Source organism: Aedes aegypti, chromosome 3, assembly GCF_002204515.2.
Source record: "Aedes aegypti strain LVP_AGWG chromosome 3, AaegL5.0 Primary Assembly, whole genome shotgun sequence".
In the NCBI taxonomy this organism is placed as follows: domain Eukaryota; kingdom Metazoa; phylum Arthropoda; class Insecta; order Diptera; family Culicidae; genus Aedes; species Aedes aegypti.
This window is the reverse complement of record NC_035109.1, coordinates 21,733,118-21,753,485: the sequence shown is the minus strand read 5'-3', so window position 1 is coordinate 21,753,485 and position 20,368 is coordinate 21,733,118. Positions and strand designations below refer to the sequence as shown.

Here is a 20,368-nt window from a genome sequence, read left to right as displayed (position 1 = left end):
AAGTTCATCGAGTTGAAGAAAAGCATCGCTGGATTATACAAGGACATTGCTTTTCTAAAGCAATGTAAAAAACACAGGCTTACACCCGTAAGTCATAAGGTAATTGTCAAAACAGCTAAGAACCCGGACATAATTAAAGACATAGAGATGCAATTATTGAGACGATCAATAAAGGCACTCTACGGTAGAATTAACGTGAAAACTTTGGAATGCTATTCTCTACATCTAAAATTAGCAAAAGAATTTCAAGATAATTTTCAAATTTTCCTAACTAAAGTAAAAATAGCAGAATTTTGTGAATCAGAAAGAAAACGTAAATCTTTATCAGAAAAAATTAATAAATTAAAGTATCAAAATCCAAAGTTTTCACGTCCTTCTCAAAGACCTAACATACATAACATAGATGGAATAGTGGTTAATCGTTCATCTGAACAATTCACAGATGAACAATTGACCCTACTCAACAAAGGACTGACCTACGCTATACCAAAAAAACCTGACACGACACAAACAGTCATAGACATTGAAACAGCAATCAACAATAATAATTTACAGACTTTACAAATACAGGAAATCAGAACACACACCGCCAACATCATCCGCAACACGAACACTACACCCCAAAACAAAGAACACAACATAATCAAACAACTCAACAAAAAACCGGTTTTCTATTTAAGAGCAGATAAAGGTAATTCTACTGTAATTTTTGATAAATCTAAATACGAAGAAATAATGCAGAACAAAATTAAACATGGACCTTACCGTATTCAAAGAACAGATCCTCTTCCAGGAATGATAAGACGTGTTGACAAAGCGTTAAAAGAAGCAAAACCGGTTTTGGGTAATGTTGTAAACTCTCTGAAAGAATCGAACCCTTCATTACCAAGAATTAAAGGACTCCCTAAAGTTCATAAACCTGGTAATGAAATGCGTGAGATTGTTTCAGCTATTGGATCACCCACCCACAAGATTGCAAAGTATTTAGTCCAGAAATTCCAAAATTTTCCAAAACAGTTTCATAGTAAAACATTTAAAAATTCCAAACATTTTACAGAAGTAATTGAAAATTTAAAAATAGCCGATGATGAAGTTTTGGTTTCTTTCGATGTCAAATCTTTATTCCCTAGCATTCCTGTTAAAGAGGCCATAAGCCTATTAGAAGATTGGCTACTTAGTCAATATGAAGGCACAGATTGGATAAAACAAGTACGTACATACATTAAATTAACTAAACTTTGCATGGAAGAAAACTATTTTTCCTTTAGAGATGAAACATATAAACAGTTAAATGGAGCCCCAATGGGAAACCCTCTTTCTCCATTTTTAAGTGAGATTTTTATGGCAAATTTAGAGAAACGATTAGAAGATAAAAACCAGCTCCCTGAAATCTGGTGGCGTTACGTTGATGATGTTTTCAGCATAGTTAAAAAACACATCTTACCCCAAACTTTAGAAACAATTAATAAGGCTCACAAAAACATTGAATTTACTTACGAAGTGGAACAGGATAACAAATTGCCTTTCTTGGACTTACTTATTGTAAAGTAACACTCATCACTTACATTTGAAATCTATAGGAAACCAACTAACACTCAACGTATCATTCCAAACACATCAAATCACTCACACCAACACAAAATGTCTTCCTTCAATCACATGATACATCGAATGCTAACAATCCCCCTCAGTGAAACTGGTAGAAGAAAGGAACTTAACTACATTTTTGAAACAGGACAATTAAACGGTTACACAAGACAAACAATACAACAACTCATCGACAAAAGAACACGAGAACAAACAAACGTTCACTTACTACTCTGACACAAGAACAACCAACACTCAAACATATAGCCGTCAATTACAACAATGAAACAAAAAAACTACGCCCAATCCTACGAAAGTTTGGTTTCGAGTTAGTTTTTACCAGTAGAAACAACCAACTCCGAACTCTCCTAGGTTCAACAAAAGACCCAATTGACAGCTTATATAAATCAGGCGTTTATCAAATTACATGCGACCACTGCAATAAAATTTACATAGGACAAACAAAACGGACTCTCAATACACGTTTTAAAGAACACGTAGCAGAAGTTACTAAAGCACACAAAGACACAGAAAAAGGACATGTACACCATTTCAAATCAAAAGTTGCAGAACATATTTACAATGAACAACATTTCCTTAACACAAAAAATATCAAACTCTTACGACATATTTCAAATCCTTGGAAGCTTGACGTAGCGGAAAGCATAGAAATTTTCAAACAAAACCACAATAAATTACTAAACAAAGATCAAGGAAATGGGTACTCTTGGCTGTTTAGACTTATACCTAACCTTCACACACACAATACATAAACACATTGATTGACCACCTGCCAAAACAAGCAGGAATTTGTAATTTTGACAACATATTTACAATGAACAACATTTCCTTAACACAAAAAATATCAAACTCTTACGACATATTTCAAATCCTTGGAAGCTTGACGTAGCGGAAAGCATAGAAATTTTCAAACAAAACCACAATAAATTACTAAACAAAGATCAAGGAAATGGGTACTCTTGGCTGTTTAGACTTATACCTAACCTTCACACACACAATACATAAACACATTGATTGACCACCTGCCAGAACAAGCAGGAATTTGTAATTTTGACAATCCTTTCATTTGATTAGGTACACAATTAAAAAATGACCTCCTGTATACGATTACAGGTAGAATCTAGTTCTAACATACCCACACACTTTTTCTAGTATAAATAATAGATCCATGCGATGTTCTCTTCAAGTCGAGCACTCGACACTGAAGAAGTCTGTAAGTCGCAGACGAAATAGGCCTATCTGTCAAGATAAGCAACACACATTAGAGTTTAAAGGTATTTGCTCACCTTAGTGATTTTAGTATTTTAGAAAACTAAAACTATTAATGATCAATTACAAAATCATATTGATTGATAGCAGCCTAAAATCAACTTTTATTACGAACCTATTAGAACTGCATTTATATGCACAGTATTGTTGTTCAGGAGTTGTGAGGAGCATTTAGATTGTTAATTCTAATAGGTTCGTAATAAAAGTTGATTTTAGGCTGCTATCAATCAATATGATTTTGTAATTGATCATTAATAGTTTTAGTTTTCTTGGTTAGAATTTCAATAAATGTAATATAGAATATTAAAACGATAATCACAAAAATATTCTTGGCATCATAAGGTGCGTAATATTTGTAAAAATACCTACAAGGAAGTGGGTCAAACTGATCATTTTTTTTTAAGAAAGGGTAAACAAGAAATTTTTTTTTTCGACTATTTATATCTCAATTTTCTGGTAAGATCAGTACGTAACGTAAGGAAACTTTAGGAAACATCTGTTGAATGGTAAATCCTTGGAGGATCTCAGTGAACAATGGTTTAGAAGTGCTTGGAGAAAACACTGGAAAAGTACGGAAAAAGATCACGATGAAATCCCCCTGGGAAAGAACATGGTTGAACATTTGAAAAGTTCGTGAAAGAATAACAATATCCCATTCCTCGTGAGTTCTTCGGAAGAATTCTAGAAGGATTTTTTCCTGGTTTAGCCAAAAAATAAATATTTTCCGTAGTGAAAATTTAAATTTACAAATATCACTGATGTGCAGCGATATAACGATACGAAATCTGTGTAAATCGTGATAATTGCGACCAACATTTTCTCTGTAAAACAATAATTTATCAGCCCCCCTCTAGAAAAAAATCCTAGCTACGCCAATGCTAGCATTCCGGTATGAGTGCAATTAAAGTTGATGTTTTAAATTATAATTTCAATATTGTACTAGCTTTATACCACGACCCCACAGTTATGGATCAAATAGTGTGGAGTCCAACCTATGAAATTCAATAAAACGACATGGAAAACGTAAAATTGTAATTTAAAAGCACGAATTGAATCGTTTCAGATTGGAACTTCGGTTAGTAAACTGTTTTGGGTGCAATATTTACATAGGATTGCATAAAAATTAAAAATTGTATCGGTTTCTGAAAACCATATTATGGATCAATTTTCATATTATGGATCAAATTGTGACATATTACGGATCACTGCGCAAAATCCAGAGATTTTTAACTCAATGCATCTGTATTCCATGATTTGGCGAAAGTTATCAATATGGCACATATTACTGCAAAAAATAGCAGTGATAGAGCTGGAAACAAGGGTAAAATGCCATTTTTGTTGTAATACTGCATTGTAGTTAGTGAAACATGTACTGTTTTCGCTCCACACCAAGTTTTCCACCCATTTTTGTCTGCTAAAAATGAAATTTACAAACCTTGTTGTTTTATTAGTTTTATCCTTAGTGATATTGTCTGAAAATGTCGAATCCAATGCTTAAAATGGCAGAAAGCTACAATATTTGGAAGTGATCCATAACCGTGGTATACAATCATTTCGTGGTCTGTATTATGGATCACTAGTTAGAAGTGCTAACATTCGGTATTTAGAATCAACAATCGAGAAAAATGTTTTCCAAAGATGAATTCATACTAAATCGAAACGAACGAGCATGTTTTATAGTATAACATTTGAATTTTACCACCTGTGGGGGCTTATGAATGCTGACGGCACTTCTTATAGAAAACGAATATATAATGATAGCTGTGTGGTATCAACTAAACATTTGTCAAATACACCGTTATTTAGCGGTTGAATGTTGTGCTTAACATTACAAATGGTAGAAGACAAATAGTATAACATGGGAAAAATATGTTTTAGGTCAACGTTTATGTTTTGAGCGAGTTATCCGATGTTGAACGCCAAAGTGATCCGTCACTGTGGATGATCCGTAACTGTGTGGGCATGGTATATACCGTTTATATGCATAAATTGCAGCTTGAGTGCTATGGTTAGTTGAATTTGAAATTGTTCTGTTTTGATCGTAAAATCAACAATTTAAAACACTGTGCACTCTTCTCTTGAGCAGTTTTAAATCGCAAGGCTCGTCATTTCCTCGCGAAAGCTTCACGGTGTCGTCGCTGGGCGCAGAGAATTTCCCTACCTAAGTGAGGGTGAGAACCGTTGCTATAGGGTTACATAAACCCCAACCGGAGGAACATGAACGCAAGAATAGACGACGAGCCCGCACCGTGTTTTGGTTCAAGTCGCTTTTGCTTTCGACTCCGTCCGGTTGCACCACTGTAAGTCGTCGTCGTTGACGTTGGTTGGTTGGTTGGTTAGTTGTAGTAACAGCAGTGTACCCTTAATTGACATTTGCACGACCATTAGCAAAAGTTAGTCATTTGAGTCATTTGAATGGTGTTCCGTTTGCTACGGCTGGCGTGGCATAGTGTGGTGAACCATGACAGCCGGTGCTTGCTTTCCCAGAGACTGTCGATGTAAATCCGAATCTGGTTATGATGCCTTTAGCGACCACAAGCCGACTGGCACGATCAATGAATGGATGGATAGTCCGAATGCAAAAGAGCGTATGCAGCAGTGGGGACTTTTGGATGAGTGTTCGGTCCCGGATCTTCGAAACAGAGCGTAAAGTTTATCGCGACTACGACAACGAAAGTATCGATTAGGTTTTGCTCGATGGATTTGTTTGGAACAGCAGTAAGACTTTTTCGTATATAATCCCTAAGATTCGACAGATTTTAACTATCAATCTTAAGATGAAGACGAATCGAAGCCAAATCTCAAATTTTCAAGAGCACAAATCTGGAGAAATAAACATCCGTTTAAGCTAAAAACTTAATCGATTGATTACTAGATGGTGGTGACCAATCGATTAAGTTTTCAGTTGAAACGGGTGTTCGGTTCTCCAGATTTGTGCTTTTGAAAATTTGAAGTTTGGCTTCGATTTATCTTCACCTTAAAAGATTTACCTGAAAACCATAGTCAGACAACATTGTTCATGGTTTATTTCTGCTACTGAGTCGTCAAATTGTAGTTGATAGGATTTTCCCAAATTTCACTTTATCAGAAACCTTGGTGGTTCAACTTCCACATGATAGCTACACACCAAAATTTTATTGCTGTAAACCAGCAAATTTTTGCTGATTTTTTTTGTGCTGTAAATCCAGCAATCGATCCAGCAAAATGAAATTTGCTGGATCTTTCAGCAAAGCAAATTCGCATGAAAATGACAGCTTGTTTACTGACCATCCAGCACTTTAACTTGCTGAATAATCAGCACTTTGTTATTCGTTATACTCTTGTGAGATTTCTTGCTGTTTTCCAGCAATTTCGGGCCGCCAGGTTCCATTTAGGAAAAGTTCGTAAAAACTGTTAAAAAATGTTATTTCTTGACATGCTATAAACATTTATTTACACAAGTATAAATAATAAAAAAAATCTGCGGGAGGTAAGGGTAAAGCCCCGTTTGCCATTCTGGTATTGTTGCCATCCTAGAAATAAGCACCTCACATTAAGTTATTCATTAATAATTAGTATTTCGTTAAATATAGTACTTACTCAGGTATTCCAAGGGATAAACAAAAAAAGTGCGATTCATAGAATTTTTCAGAAACCTTGCTGATTTGTAAATGAAATCAAATGAATGATTTTTTTGTCTTTTTTAATTGTCTCGGTTGACAAGTACAACTGTTGCTGAAGTTCAGTAATTTTGTTTACTGGTTTACGGCAAAATTCCGAATCGATTGCTGGTTATCAATCATTTGTCATATAAATTACTGGAAACCAGTAAACCTGATGATTTGACAAGTATCCAGTAAGTTAAATGGCTGAATTCCAGTAAATAATTTCAGAAGTGCTGTACATAAGCAAAACGATGTATTGCTGAATTGGTTTCAGCAAATGAAATTGCTGGAAGACTGATCAAAAAATTGGTGTGTAAGTATGTTACAAACAAACTTTTGTATGGAAGCAACTCTGAGATGTTTGAAAAGGTGAAAAATTGCGCTGAAAATATCATTAAATATTCGGACTTTTGCATAACTTTCCCAATTCTCAGGTTTACATTTGTTTTTCTTTTATTATTATTCTACATCAATGGGGTATAAATTTCATAATTTATTTCACTTCACTTGGAAATCAATAGTTTATATGAACAGAAAATGCACAAAAACAAAATTTAGAGCATCCAAAATTGTATTCTAGACGGAAATTCATAAAAACACAATGGAATAAGACTTTTCTAAAATTTTGAATGACGCTTTTATAAAAAACACCTTTTTTCCTGGTTTTGAAAAAAAAAATTAATACACTGCATCCAAAATATTTTAATAATAAATTTCATGACTTTTTTTACAAAAATGCTGAAGTGTGTACACATATTATACCATTTTAATTTTCTTTTTACAGTGTTTGGTGAGGCAATAGGAACACAAGTCAATCCAAAGCCGATGATAGGAAGGGTAATGGCTGAATAATCTATGCTGACCATGCAAACGCAAGGTAAATGGAATGGACTTGACATAATAATGCAGGATAACGTAATGAAATGATAGATCAATCGAACAGTTCTATTGGATATTCTGGAACCTACAAACTAAGTAATTTATCGTTGAAATAGTATTTTGAACACATAAAAATAGATATGTAAAGAAAAAACAATATTTTTTTAATAACAAATAATAATAAATTTATGAAAACAACTGATCGAATCTAAAACCTTTGAGAAATAAATTTAGAATAGCAGCATGTAAAATGTTAAATGAAAAACAGATGTATTTCATTTAAAAAACAAGTAGTGAAGCAATTAATCTATCATTTCGTAACAGTTCATTAACATTAACATTTTGTGAAAGTCATTGTTGTACTTTGTCATGTAATTTGTATGATATTCACAAATTAAGTACTTGATTGTCAGAATGAATCATTATTGTGATCTATCGTTACTGAAATAAGGACGTATCTTATCATCCAAATGCCCACAAAGAAAGTCAAGTAAATTTTACATACCTGTTAAACTAATTTTTTAATCTGGAATTATTTTTTGTCGCCCAAGGTCTTCGACGTCCGGTGACTATGAACCGTAGCGCGAACCTGGGGAACCAGACGATCACTCATGCCGAAACACCGATTGATTGATCACCAGCGAGTGACCAATCGATCTAGTTTTCAGCCTGGATGGCTGTCCAGCTCTCTCTTTACACTAATGGTCCGCTATAAGCGCAACAATGAATGTAACGCAGAACCCAACAACACCCACTCTTACGTTACGTTACGTTAGTTATATGACAGTATGGTAACCCGGGGCAAGTTGAAACGGCTGGGGTAAGCTGAAATAGCGATGTATCATTTAGAAATTTTATAATGTTGCAAAATTTGATCAAAGTAACGAAAAATTAAAAGATGAAAAATATAGAGAAGAAAAATCTTTTTTTGCATCATATTCAAAACATCGTATTTCATCTTGCCCCATCCGTTCCAACTTGCCCCGGTGTACCTAAATCGATTAGTGCTTTTGAAGTTTTTTTTGTGAAAGCTTAGAAGTTTGATTACAAACAGTTTCACCTTAATGAATCTGTTCAGGATTTCAGTATAACTATCAAGAAATTTTGCAAAAATCATTTTGGCTCAGCTTTTTGCCAACCTCTACGAATCTACTGAGAATTTCCATAAAATACCCAAAAATCTTTTCTGGAATCTACTTAAAACTTTATCAGCAATCTACTTATAACATTTTCAGTCTTCTATCAAAAATCTTTCAACAAACTAGTCAATTAAAAGATCTCATTAAAAATTTGAATCTGAATGGAAACCTATCAAGCACCTCACCAAGAACATTGTCAAGAATTAATATGTACCCTTTTAGAGTTGCTTCAAGAATCTTATTGATGTTTTATGAGATCTCTTTTGAAATTGTTCACAATCTTGCCACCGGAAATCTACAAAATAGTTCACAAAAAAAAACACTAAGAATTCACCACCAGGAAACCGAAAATTTTCAAATGATTTTGATATAAAAAACTATAAATAATTACTTATTTTCCTACCAAACTCAATGATACGAAGTACGAGTTGACAGGTAATCATATACTTCCTAACAAAATTGTTTAGTTTCGTCTATAGTGCTTGAAATTGAAAAAAAAAATATTCATATCTCGCATAACTTCTGATCTCGCCCTAAAAGCCATTGGTAACCATGTGTGTAGCTCGTTGTTTCTGAGCATTTGAATGTATTTTGATGTTATTGACCAACGCTATAGGGAAGAAAAGGTCATTATTTACCTGCCCGTGATGTTGGTTTGGGTGCTTATTCTTTCATTTGCTCAGAAACAACGAGCTACACACGTGGTTACCAATGGCTTTTAGGGCGTTATCTCAGAGTATGCGAGATATATTTGAAATACATACTTTCTCGGTATGTTTTCAAGTTCCCGAATATTTCTCGTATTTTTCCCGGCCATTTGTTGTAATTACCTGGTTTTTCCAGCTTTTACCAGATTTCCAAGATTGATGAACACCCTGTAATACCATACAAGGCCAGAATTATCATTCCATTATAAAGACTAGACTCAAGTAAAATAAGACACACAAAACTGATCACCAAGAATTAATTTCAAATACGACCAGAACAGCGTGGGCAGGGAATTTGTTTGGTGTCCGCCTTGATGTATGTCTCGTCGTCCATGACGAGACAGCCTGGCTTGACCAGCCACTCACGGTACAGCTTCCGCGCACGCAATTTGGCCACTGTGTTTTGCTTGTCAGTTCGGTTTGGCGCCTTCCTGACCTTAAAAACACGTAGCCCAGCCCGCTTCATGATCTGCTGGACGAACCATTTCGTCGAATTGACCTTTTTGGCCACGTCTCGGGTGGAAAGTTTTGGGTTATACTACCTCATCCCCCGCGCTTTCTCCGGGTATTCCGTTTTCGGTTTACGGCCGTTTCCAGCGCACCGCTCGATGTTCTTCGTCTCCTGGAACATCTTCACAACGCGGGACACGGTGGAATGGTAGATTCCAAGCCTTTTGCCGATCCAACTGTGCGACTGACCAGGATTATCGATCACCGCGCCCAAAATTTGCTGGCTTCTTGTTTTGAATTCATCTTGAAAACTAATTGATAGATCGCGGTAAAATTTTGCACACCTAAACATAACACTCTAAACTAGTATTAATCAAAATTTCAATAATTTTTACCCATTCGATAAAAAGTTATACCCAAAATAAAGTGTCGCATTTTTTCCGAGTAAAATCATTAGTACTACAACACAATAACGTAGGAGATCACATAGTCGAGGGGTATTTTGTTTGCCCAGCATTATTAGATCAGTTGTCTTGATATTCATTGAACCACTCATCAACGCTACAGCGATCAAATATCTAAAATGATCGCTCCCTGGAAACTAAAATCCCAAACCCAGGGAAGTTTGTACACATATTACATCCAATATCTTTTAATACTAAATTAACACAACCATCACAAATTTTAACTAACGGTTATATCGGTTTACCAGACAGTTATTTTGGATTTCTCCGAATGGTAATCATACTTTCGATTACGAAACAAGTATGCTGTCGGTCGATCGGATACATCTGTTATCACATGTGAATGCGAATGATGCGGCTCGATAAAAGTTAGCGATAAAACGAACGACTTCTTCTTCTTTGCTGGTAGAAATAGAGCTAAAGCATTCGAACCGCAATGGCAAAGAGCAACCCATCGCAGTTCAGGTTCACTCGCCTATGCTCGCAAAGATTAAATTTCACTTTCATTTCGTGCATGCAAAATCATGCACTTCCACCAAACAACGGATCTTATTTATCCATTTCGGTCGGCTGATCGGATTTAGAGACGGGAAGTGGTTACGGGTGGTTATCGCGGCATTCGGCATATAGCACCGATCTACGCAGATAAGCTTATTTGTTCGTTATACAGTATGGCCCATAAAAAATGCGAAAATTGTTTGAACGTGAATATAGCATCCACAAGCGTTATTTTCATTGTTTTTGATAGTGAATGTAATTTCTGGCTTATGTAGTATATTCTGACACAAATTCGCTATCCAGGACAATTTTCGTCATATTTTTCTCACTGTCCTAAATAATGTTATAAAGCAAATAAGTTCAACGGTTTTGTCCGCCGAAAGCTAGAAACAACGTCTGATTTTCGTATACTCTGGTGATAAACTTTCCACCATTATAAATCGAACTTTATTGCTAAAAATTTTAGTTTGTTTGGTATCAGAGGATGGAGGAGTTCTTAGAGAACGTGTTTTTCATAATCACAATAAAATATTTAGCCAGAGTCATAGTTTTGAGGGCATTTACGTCTTATAGGTTTGATATGCCTTTATTTTTTGTAAAGGTTGAATAAAAAATAAATACAGAGGCCTATAATAGATTTTTGAGGATGAAATTTGTTCCATCGGTTAGAGACAACTTATATCAATAGTATCTCATAGGTTTTGAGCAAAACGGAGCCGCTTATCACACTTATATGAAGGTTCAATCAAAGCTCTGCAAAATGAGCCGTTTTTTCGAAATATTTTTAAGTCTCCAATTACCCAGGTATGAATCAATTCTGTCATTTGATATGGGCGTATGCTGGAGACAAGGCCTGTGAAGTATCCTACGCCATCGTTGATGTTTTAGAAGCTTTCATCACACAGATATTGAACTCGACGTCCGCATGATAAAATTTGAGGGTATGCTTCCAATTCCTCTCTAGTAAGGTGAAAGTAACAATACAAGTAATGAATAATATTTATGTTTCATTCACATTTTCTATGTTAAAACTACCATAAAACATGATATGACCATTTTCGCATTTTTTTTATGGGCCATACTGTAAATATAAATAGCCGGATCGAATAGGTGATAATGATGATTTATTGCAGCTTCAGGAACACACTCATGGCATATATTGGTTTATTGATTGTATGGGCGGTGTTAGACACTCTTGTGCGAATAAACCATTTTTTTGATTATTCACGATGACGATAAATTGTAATACCGCATGGACTGGAGTATTTCTGCAAAGCATGTTCAAAAAACCTATTTTCGTTTTAAGTTATTGTTGTAGTGTAGATTGAGAAACGATTGTCTTGACTATCATTTTATGCTATTTTATTGAAAGAAGCAAATATCTTTGTATGTAAAAGCAGCAAATAATTAATCAAAAAGCAAGTTGACTAAAAAAACTCAACTGTAAGGCGGCACTGAAGACGGCCTTACAGTTGAGGTCGCAATACGCGTATCTGTCAAAGAATACAAACTCTAGTGGAATTAAATGGTATAGTACTAAATTCGAGTTTTCATTTACTTATAGGTATTCCACTAAACAGCTCGAAAATTTATTGTCAAAAAAACTCGTTGTTCAGATTCTATTTAACGCATTTCTTATCCAAATTGTGTCTTATATACTCTACCAAGAAGCATAACGTACATATGGATTGCTTCAGACATTTTCCCAACGTTTCCTTCAACAAGCAATTCCTCAAACATGTTTATTCAGGATATCTTCGAACATTCAACTAGGATTGTTTTTTCTAAAGATGCTTTTGGTTACTCTAGAGATTCCTCAAGACAGCTTGCATAATTCAAAGATATTTAAACAAATTACTGTAGAAATAACTAAAAAATCCTTTTAGTATTGGTCATGTTGATCCCAAAGTCATACCACAATATGCCTAAATAATAGAAGCAGTAGCTAAAAGGCTCTACAGACGAGTAAGAATAGTAACATCTGATGGAATTACCTGATACACTTTTACAGGAAAGAAGTTCTCCAGTAATTCTCTGAGATAACCACTGAAAGGAGCGCTGAAGAACTATGATCATCGGTGAAATTAGTAAAATAAAATTGTAGAAGAATTGTAGAAATTCCTGGTGGAAGCTCTGAATGAACTTATTGAAAAAATAACGAAAATGAACTTAACTCATCGAAAAAAAAAACACGTTTTCAGTTTACTTAACCTAAATAAATAACGCATTAATCGTGGCAATAGAAGATTTAACGATTTTTGCCTAAAATTATTAATTATTTTATTTGACATTAGTTACAATGTTTCATTGTATATTCTATGTAACTCATTGGTAATATACCAGGGAGGAAGCTTCAGAATCATTTTCAAAATTTTATTTTGAATCCTCTGCAGAGCTTTCTTCCTAGTATTACTACAGCTAGTCCATATTGGTACAGCATACAACATGGCTGGCCTGAAAATTTGTTTGAATGGTGTTTCATGACTTGTAAGAGTTGTCTGCGCCATTTTGCGCCAAAGGCAGTTATAGGGCCCTGAGAAAAGAATAATTCGTAAATAACTTTGTTACTTCAAAAGATAGCATGATATGTCATATGTTCAGCAAAAACATGGAGTTTTTCATGAAAAACAACTTTGTAGAAAACATGAACAAATATTAAAAATCTTGGAAAAAAGTTATGATAAAAAATATGATTTTAGTTGTGTAATGTTGTGACGTAGAATCTACTACCTAATACATCGCAACGAATTCACTCTAACCAGTGATTCCCATTGTTTTTGGAGCTGTTTCAAATTTTACAAGTAGCCCGCGGACCCTTGAAATTGGTAAGGTTCTTTAACAAAATTTATTGAAACAAAGGATTTCTCTGACCTGGATCTAATAATTTTAACGCAGCTCAAAATAAAATACAAGTTGAATTAAATTATTACTACATCACTGACTTTTTCAAAGTTCTCAATAAAAAATTAAACAATTTTCCAATAACCTTATCAGGCATGGAAAAACAACATGTAGACGTTAAGTCATATATCCTTGACAAGAACATTCGAAGGGATCCGTAATATAAAGCTGCTATTATCCTATGTAGAAATTCACAGAAAAACAAGCCAGGTGTCTACTAAGTATCTTTCTAAGGAGCATCCCAAAAGGATTTAGCTCATATTCTACAAAAGTTTTGCGGTAGGGGCTTTCCTATCACCCGCAGTTCATCTTAGAGTTTTCCACGGATCCTTTTTAAAGGTTTCCTCGATAAACATCTTCGAATGTTTTTAAAAATTTGGAAAATTGCTTCAGGATCTTACTGCCTGGATTTTTTAACGAATTCATCAAACAAGCTTTTAGAGGCTTCTGATTTTTTTACATTATCTTCATAGTCCAAATGGATCCGTGGAAAGAATTCGTTAGGCATTTCGCCAAGAATTTTCCGGAAACCTTGTCAGATATTCTTCAAGAACTTTTCCAGTGAACTAAATACATGTATACTGTTAGCTTCACTTGTTCATTTTACGTGTTTAATTCAAATAATGTGATTTTTCTTAGAAAAGTACCATTAAAATATCTATGGTTGGTGCACCAATAGCCGCATAGCTAAGAACAAATATTCGTTTAAAATCGAAAAATTGCTGCATTATTTTTGCATCATCTGAAAGCTTTTTATCTTAGTTTTGTGTAAAAAATATGAAAACTACGAAAACTCATACTTTTGTATTTATTATCGCTTGTGTCACTATAGGAACACAGTAGTATTTCTAATTTCTGTTCCTATAGTAGCACTAACTTCACGGCGTAGGCAAACCACCAAATCCACAAAGTTTTTAATTCATCAATTATTATTGAATTAGTTTCTCTTAGTAGTGCTACTACAGCCGACTCTCCACATCTCGATATCTCTCCCTATGTCGATAATTTCTTCGGTCCCTTCATTCTGCATACAATTTTCCTCTCCATATCTCGATATTTCCATATCTTGATATGATTTTCATTCCAAACATTCTCTCCATATGTCGATATGTCCAATATCAAAGGATACTAGACCAGATTTTCGTGATTCTGAATCATGTAGGAACACGGAATGATGTCTGATTGTTTGTTATTTTCCCTATTTGCCCAACCTAACCTAACCTAACCACTCCGTTGGGTTTCAATCTAGTCTTCATCAAAAATATTTTTTTTGTCTCGATCTCTCTCTATCTTGATGGTCCGTTCGATATCGAGAAGTGAAGAATCGACTGTATAAATTCTTTGTCCATTTTTTAAACTTCTGCAATATCAGGGGCGACTCGTAACCTTTTTACCTGTTCTACGATTCGTAAAATAAATATTTTGGCAAATTCATAATCAAATACAACAATTAAATGATTGAAATCAACTGTTTTAACTACGCTCTACTTGGTAGATACGCATTTGTTGTGGAAAATCATGAATTTCTATACGTAGAACAAGTAGATTTGAGGTTAAAAAATCGCCACTGTGCAATGTGTTCTTTGAATCTAATTTCTAGAGTTTGTTTTGTTTGTACTATATAAATTTTACTACAATGAGGCAGAGGCGCGTCCACGTTCGAAACCATGGGCAGGACAAACGTTGGCATATTGAGCGAATTGAAGCTAAGAAAAAAATTAACCCTAAGAAAACCTAGGCTGGAAACTAAAAATTACTATATACGAGGGGCTCCAGCACAAAGGTCACATTTTGGTCGTTTTTGAGTTAAGGAAATTCTATCGTTACCAAGCGTTCTAATGATATTTTCAGGTGATTTTTTCGCTCAACAAAAAGATAACATAATACCTAGAAGACTGACTGGTTTTTTGACTTACATACAATGTTTATGGAATGAAAAATTGCAAAACAAATTTCAAAGTAGATTTTTTGAAAACTAGTTTTCTGTCACTGACAACCCTTTGCTGTCGCTGAGCCACAAGACTAAGAAAGCTTTTCGTCTTAACAGAGCTGGTAGCGAATGAGTGCTTTAAAAATAGGACATATTGCCTGAAAAAAGAGACCCTGAAAGGAACCAAAAAGAGGCCGAAAAGAAACAAAACATGAACCAAAAAAGCAAAACAAAATCTGAAATGAGCCAAGCAAAGAGTTTGATTCTTCATAACATCAGAGCAAACATTACTCTAAGATCTAACACTTTTTTTTAAGATTCCTCGTGACATTATGACAAATATTACTGAATGTGTTTTCTCTTGATTGTCTCTAGGATTTTTATCAGCAATTTATTCAGGTTTCTGCCCAAATGTTCAGATATTACTCCAGAAATTTCATAAAGTGTGATTAGTGATAATTCCTAAAACAAAATCCACGAATTTTGTTTGGGGCAACTTAAGATTTCAACTTGGATTTTTGCAAGAAGAATCACAGAAATGAAATTTATCCAAAGTTTATTTCAGAAATCATATGAATTCTTCCAAAAACTCCTTGAAATTTTATTCAAGAAAGTCCTAATTCCTCCAAGATTTTATCGAGTGATTTATCCATCGATTTCCGTGGCATATCCTCCCAGATTCCCGGTCCAAACGTTTCTAAAATTAAATCTCTAAATTCTTCAGAAATTTCAAGGGATCTCCTTAAAATTGTCTTCCTGGTTTAATATAAGATTTCAAATAGGGATTTCTCTAAAGATACCTTCAGCATACTGCTCCAGAGATTCCTTTCAAGATTTCTACAGAAAATCCTCCAGTAACTCTTCGAGAGTTTCTCAAGTAAGTATATAAAGGAACGCCATGGAAATTTTCCTGAAAAATAAATCCGTGCGGTATTTGTTAAGAAAATCCTTAAGCAACCTCTGATAAAGCTTGTGTAAGTTTTGAAGTCACCCTTAATGAACAAGGATCTCGGAACTCACCGGACTTGAGGTAAAAGAAGTAAAAAATCAAACGAATTTTGGTTTTTAGTTAAAATAGATATTTTAAACTTCCATTATAAAAGAGACCTTTAAAAGACTTGCATTAAAATAGAGACCAAGTCTCTAATAAGAAACGTACTATCAGTCCTGTCTTAAGGATCGTCCATTGGATCCCTTTTATTATCAGTCATATTAAAAAAATCCTCTATATGCATATCCTTTTTTAAACAATCAAACTGCCTGCTTTTCCAACCAGTGAGGTTACATAAAAAAATCTGATAATTTCTGTAGTTTTTTTTCTTTGCACCCAAGTGACCCGGCTAATCGCAAAGTTTTCAGGAGATCTCTTCGGAAATTCTCAATCAGCCAAGAACTTCTAGAGAGTTTGCTGTAAGAGTTCTTTAGGAATTGCGATGAAAATCGTCAAGAGATATATGAAGCGTGATAGCAGTCTTCGCAGAAATCGCTACTCTTCTAAAGTTTCTTCAGTAATCTGAATCTTCTAAGATTTTTCAATAATCTGATAATTTTCTATGGATGTTCCAGAAACTTTTCAAGAATTACTTCCAGGAATGCTCACGGCAGTTTATTCCAGAACATGTGGTTGGTCGTAGATATTTTTAAGAAACCATCCGTTGAATAATTCTGAAATGACATAGTGGATTGCTCCATTTGTTTTACTAACGGTTAAATAAGTTTCTTGTAGCAATTATTACAGATCATAAACAGTTTAGCTTGTTTTGCAACCTATCTGTTGAACTTGTTTTTTTGTTGAATCGTGGGTAGGACAATCCGTTGACTGTCCTACCCAGGTGTTTTTGTGCGTAGTACATGTCCTACCTGTCCTACCCACTTCCCGTGCCACTGCAATGAGGGCATGACATTTTATATACTCCTGCCCTATTCAGTTTATCTAGTTGATCATTTGTTGTTGCCGATCGAGATTTTAGCTGACAATTCTTACTGCTGAAGACCAAATTTCCTCCATATTTATTAGCCAAAGGCTTCGTGATCTTGCTATCAAGGTTTAACGCTACACTTTTTAAATCCTCTTTTACGGCAGTAAGTGTTATCATGATTCTCTATTGAGATTCTGCTGAGAGGGCTCGATTAAATTAAAAAGAGTCACTTATTTTGGAATGTTTCTGCGGTCCCCCTGAGAATTCGTCACGGACCCTCGGACCGTCGCTTGGGAAACTCTGCTCTAACATTTAGGTACTATTAGCAGGGCTGATAACGACTAGGTGTCTTGAAAATAGTAAATAAAGAAACCTTTTACCTGGAGAAGGATATCAAAAATGGAACCAAATGGGTTCCCTAAACGGGAAATCTAATTAATTCAGGTTTTTGCCATAGTTAGTTTTAGATAATACTCTAAAAAATTCTTCAGGAGTTCAAGAATTCAACCTGGATTTTTTCGAAGGATAGCCACATAAGTCTGATAGGTTTCATCTGCAAATTCTTCAAAGAGTTTTTCAGATTTTTTTTAGAAAAAGATAAATCCTCCAGGACTTCATTTTTGAACATCTTTTAGAATTCAACCAGAACTTTCTCCGGAGATTATCTAGAATTTTCTACTACATAATTGTCGTTCAGTATTTCTTTATGATTTCGAACAATAATTTTTTTGAGAATACCTTCAGGAATTACTCCAGGGATTCCTTCAAGAATTATTCTAGAAATACTTTGAGCAATTTTCCAAGGATGTCTTCAAATAATTTGTCCAGTAATTTTTCCAGGAATTTTTCCTGAAAAATGCCAAGGATTTTCTTTTTTTTATTCCGAGAGGTATTTTATTGGGAGATCTGTAACATCTGATGAAACTTGATAAGAACAATCTGAAGTAACCTATGACGTAGTCCCATAAAGCTCTCTGAAGGAACTGTTGAGTCCTACAGGAAATCCTTAAAAATTATGGAACAGAATCTCTGAATAAATTGGCCTAAAAATATCGGTGAAATCACTGGAATAATTATTGCAGTATTAACTGGTATGAAACCTTAATTTGACTTCTGAAAAAGTCATTAAGAAATGACTTGAGAAAACACTCAAAACCGAAAAATGCCTAGTCCCAAGTCGAACTTATTAAAGATTTCCCGAAATCTCTGGAGGAATTTTTGGAGCAATACCCGGAGTAAATGTGGATGAATTTTTGAAGGAATCTATATGAAAATGCCTGTAAGGAGAACTGAGAAAATTGGATTCTTGGATTTCTTGTAAAACACCTAACAGAATTTACTGAAAAACTGTGGAAAATCTCCAAGAGTAACAACTGTGGGAATCAGTGGACGAAAATTTCTGGAGCAAACTCTGAGATTGACTTTGGGAATTGTTTTTAACAGTAGATCTTGTGGAAGTTACATGAGTCAGAAGCGTTGGAATGCTCGAACATTTCCTACAGAAGAAAGATGAAGAAATTCTTCTGAGCATCGCTTCAAAAACACCACTGAAAGAATGTCTGAGAGACTTGATGAAGGAATCAACAGAGAAAGGTATCCAATTCTCTGAGGAGGCGTACCCGAAAGTATGTCAGAAGAAATCTTCGTTGAAATCACTAGAAGAGCTCCTGCAGCTTTTTCTCGAAGAATCAGAAAAGAAATTCACGAAGAGCTTGGAAAATAGTCGCGCAATAATTTCTAACATTTGAAATTTGGTAGCAGGATTCACTGCATATCACATATAGACGAAAAAAAAACTTCTTCAGTGTCCATTGTGGCTAAACTAGAGACTTTAAAAATAGACTTTTCAGAGACTTGCATTAAAATAGAGACCGTCTCTAAATAGAGACCTGCTACCAGCCCTGTAGTATATATAAACATACTATCAAATTGTATATCTAATATAATTTGTAATTTGTTCGTTTATTTAATAAAAAGTACGGAATTATAGAACTGTAAAATCGTCATCAGGAGCGTCATGATGTGACACCTACCTATTCCACCCTATAGCACCAAAACCAAAAAAGAATGACCATGTTTCGTTTCAATAAGATATTAGTAATTAATTGTCCGGAACCGCTTCGAACCGAGGATCCTGAACTGGACTTACCTCCTCTCGACACTACCGCTGCTGAATAGGCCAAATAATTGCGTTGTCCGCGTCCACAATTGACGTTCGTGGCACTGTTATGATAACGGCACTGGTCACTTTCTTCGCCGATATTTTAAACGGAGATTTTTTTTATCCACTAGGAATAGTTTTTTTTGTATCATTCACACACTTAAATAAACGGAATAAGCCAAAACTACACATTCATCCTTTCCTACATTTCTCTTCGCTGCTGCTGCCTGGCTTTTTTTTTCATCTCGCAAAACAAATTTCCCCCAAAATTAGGGTCATTATTTCGGTGCCACTTGAAACGATTTTTTCCACCACTAGCCACAATTTTTTCACCACTTTCGGGGATTCCTTGCAGACGCGCACGACGTAGTCCACTAATCACATAACATTTCCAAGAATAACACACAAAATATAGTAAAAATTCGCGAAAATATGCTATCAAAACGTTCGAGCGCACAGCGAAACGACAGAAACTTTTTGACAAGCCGAGGGTCGAGAGACAGAACTGTGAGTGCTCGGGATCGTGAGGAAGAGTGTGTGTGTCGAAAGAAAGGTAAACTGTGAGTTCTCATCGTGCTTTTGGATTTCTTTACGCACATTAACGAGCTTGTTGGTTGATATTTTCCTTCGTGATTTTAACGATTTTGTTTACTAGTTTCAGCCGAGTGCTGACATGTGTAGTGTATTGCCTTCAACCATCAGCTGCGGCGTCGGTATTAAGTTTGAGTTCTGCACACGGAAAAAAGGGATGAATATCATATTGTAAACGAGACATTCATTTCGTTTTTGATCTAAAGGC

The 20,368-nt window shown here is 35.0% G+C and overlaps 1 protein-coding gene across 2 annotated transcripts in view; it reads right to left on the bottom strand.

Moving 5' to 3' along the window:
• LOC5575107 (zinc finger and BTB domain-containing protein 24) overlaps positions 1-20,071 on the bottom strand; it is a 78,267-nt gene extending 58,196 nt beyond the window's left edge. For both annotated transcript variants that reach the window (XM_021849391.1, XM_001661779.2), the window contains exon 1: positions 19,558-20,071. The gene's annotated coding sequence lies outside the window, so the exon portion shown is untranslated. The remainder of the gene's footprint in view (positions 1-19,557) is intronic.
• Between the last annotated feature and the right edge of the window lie 297 nt (positions 20,072-20,368).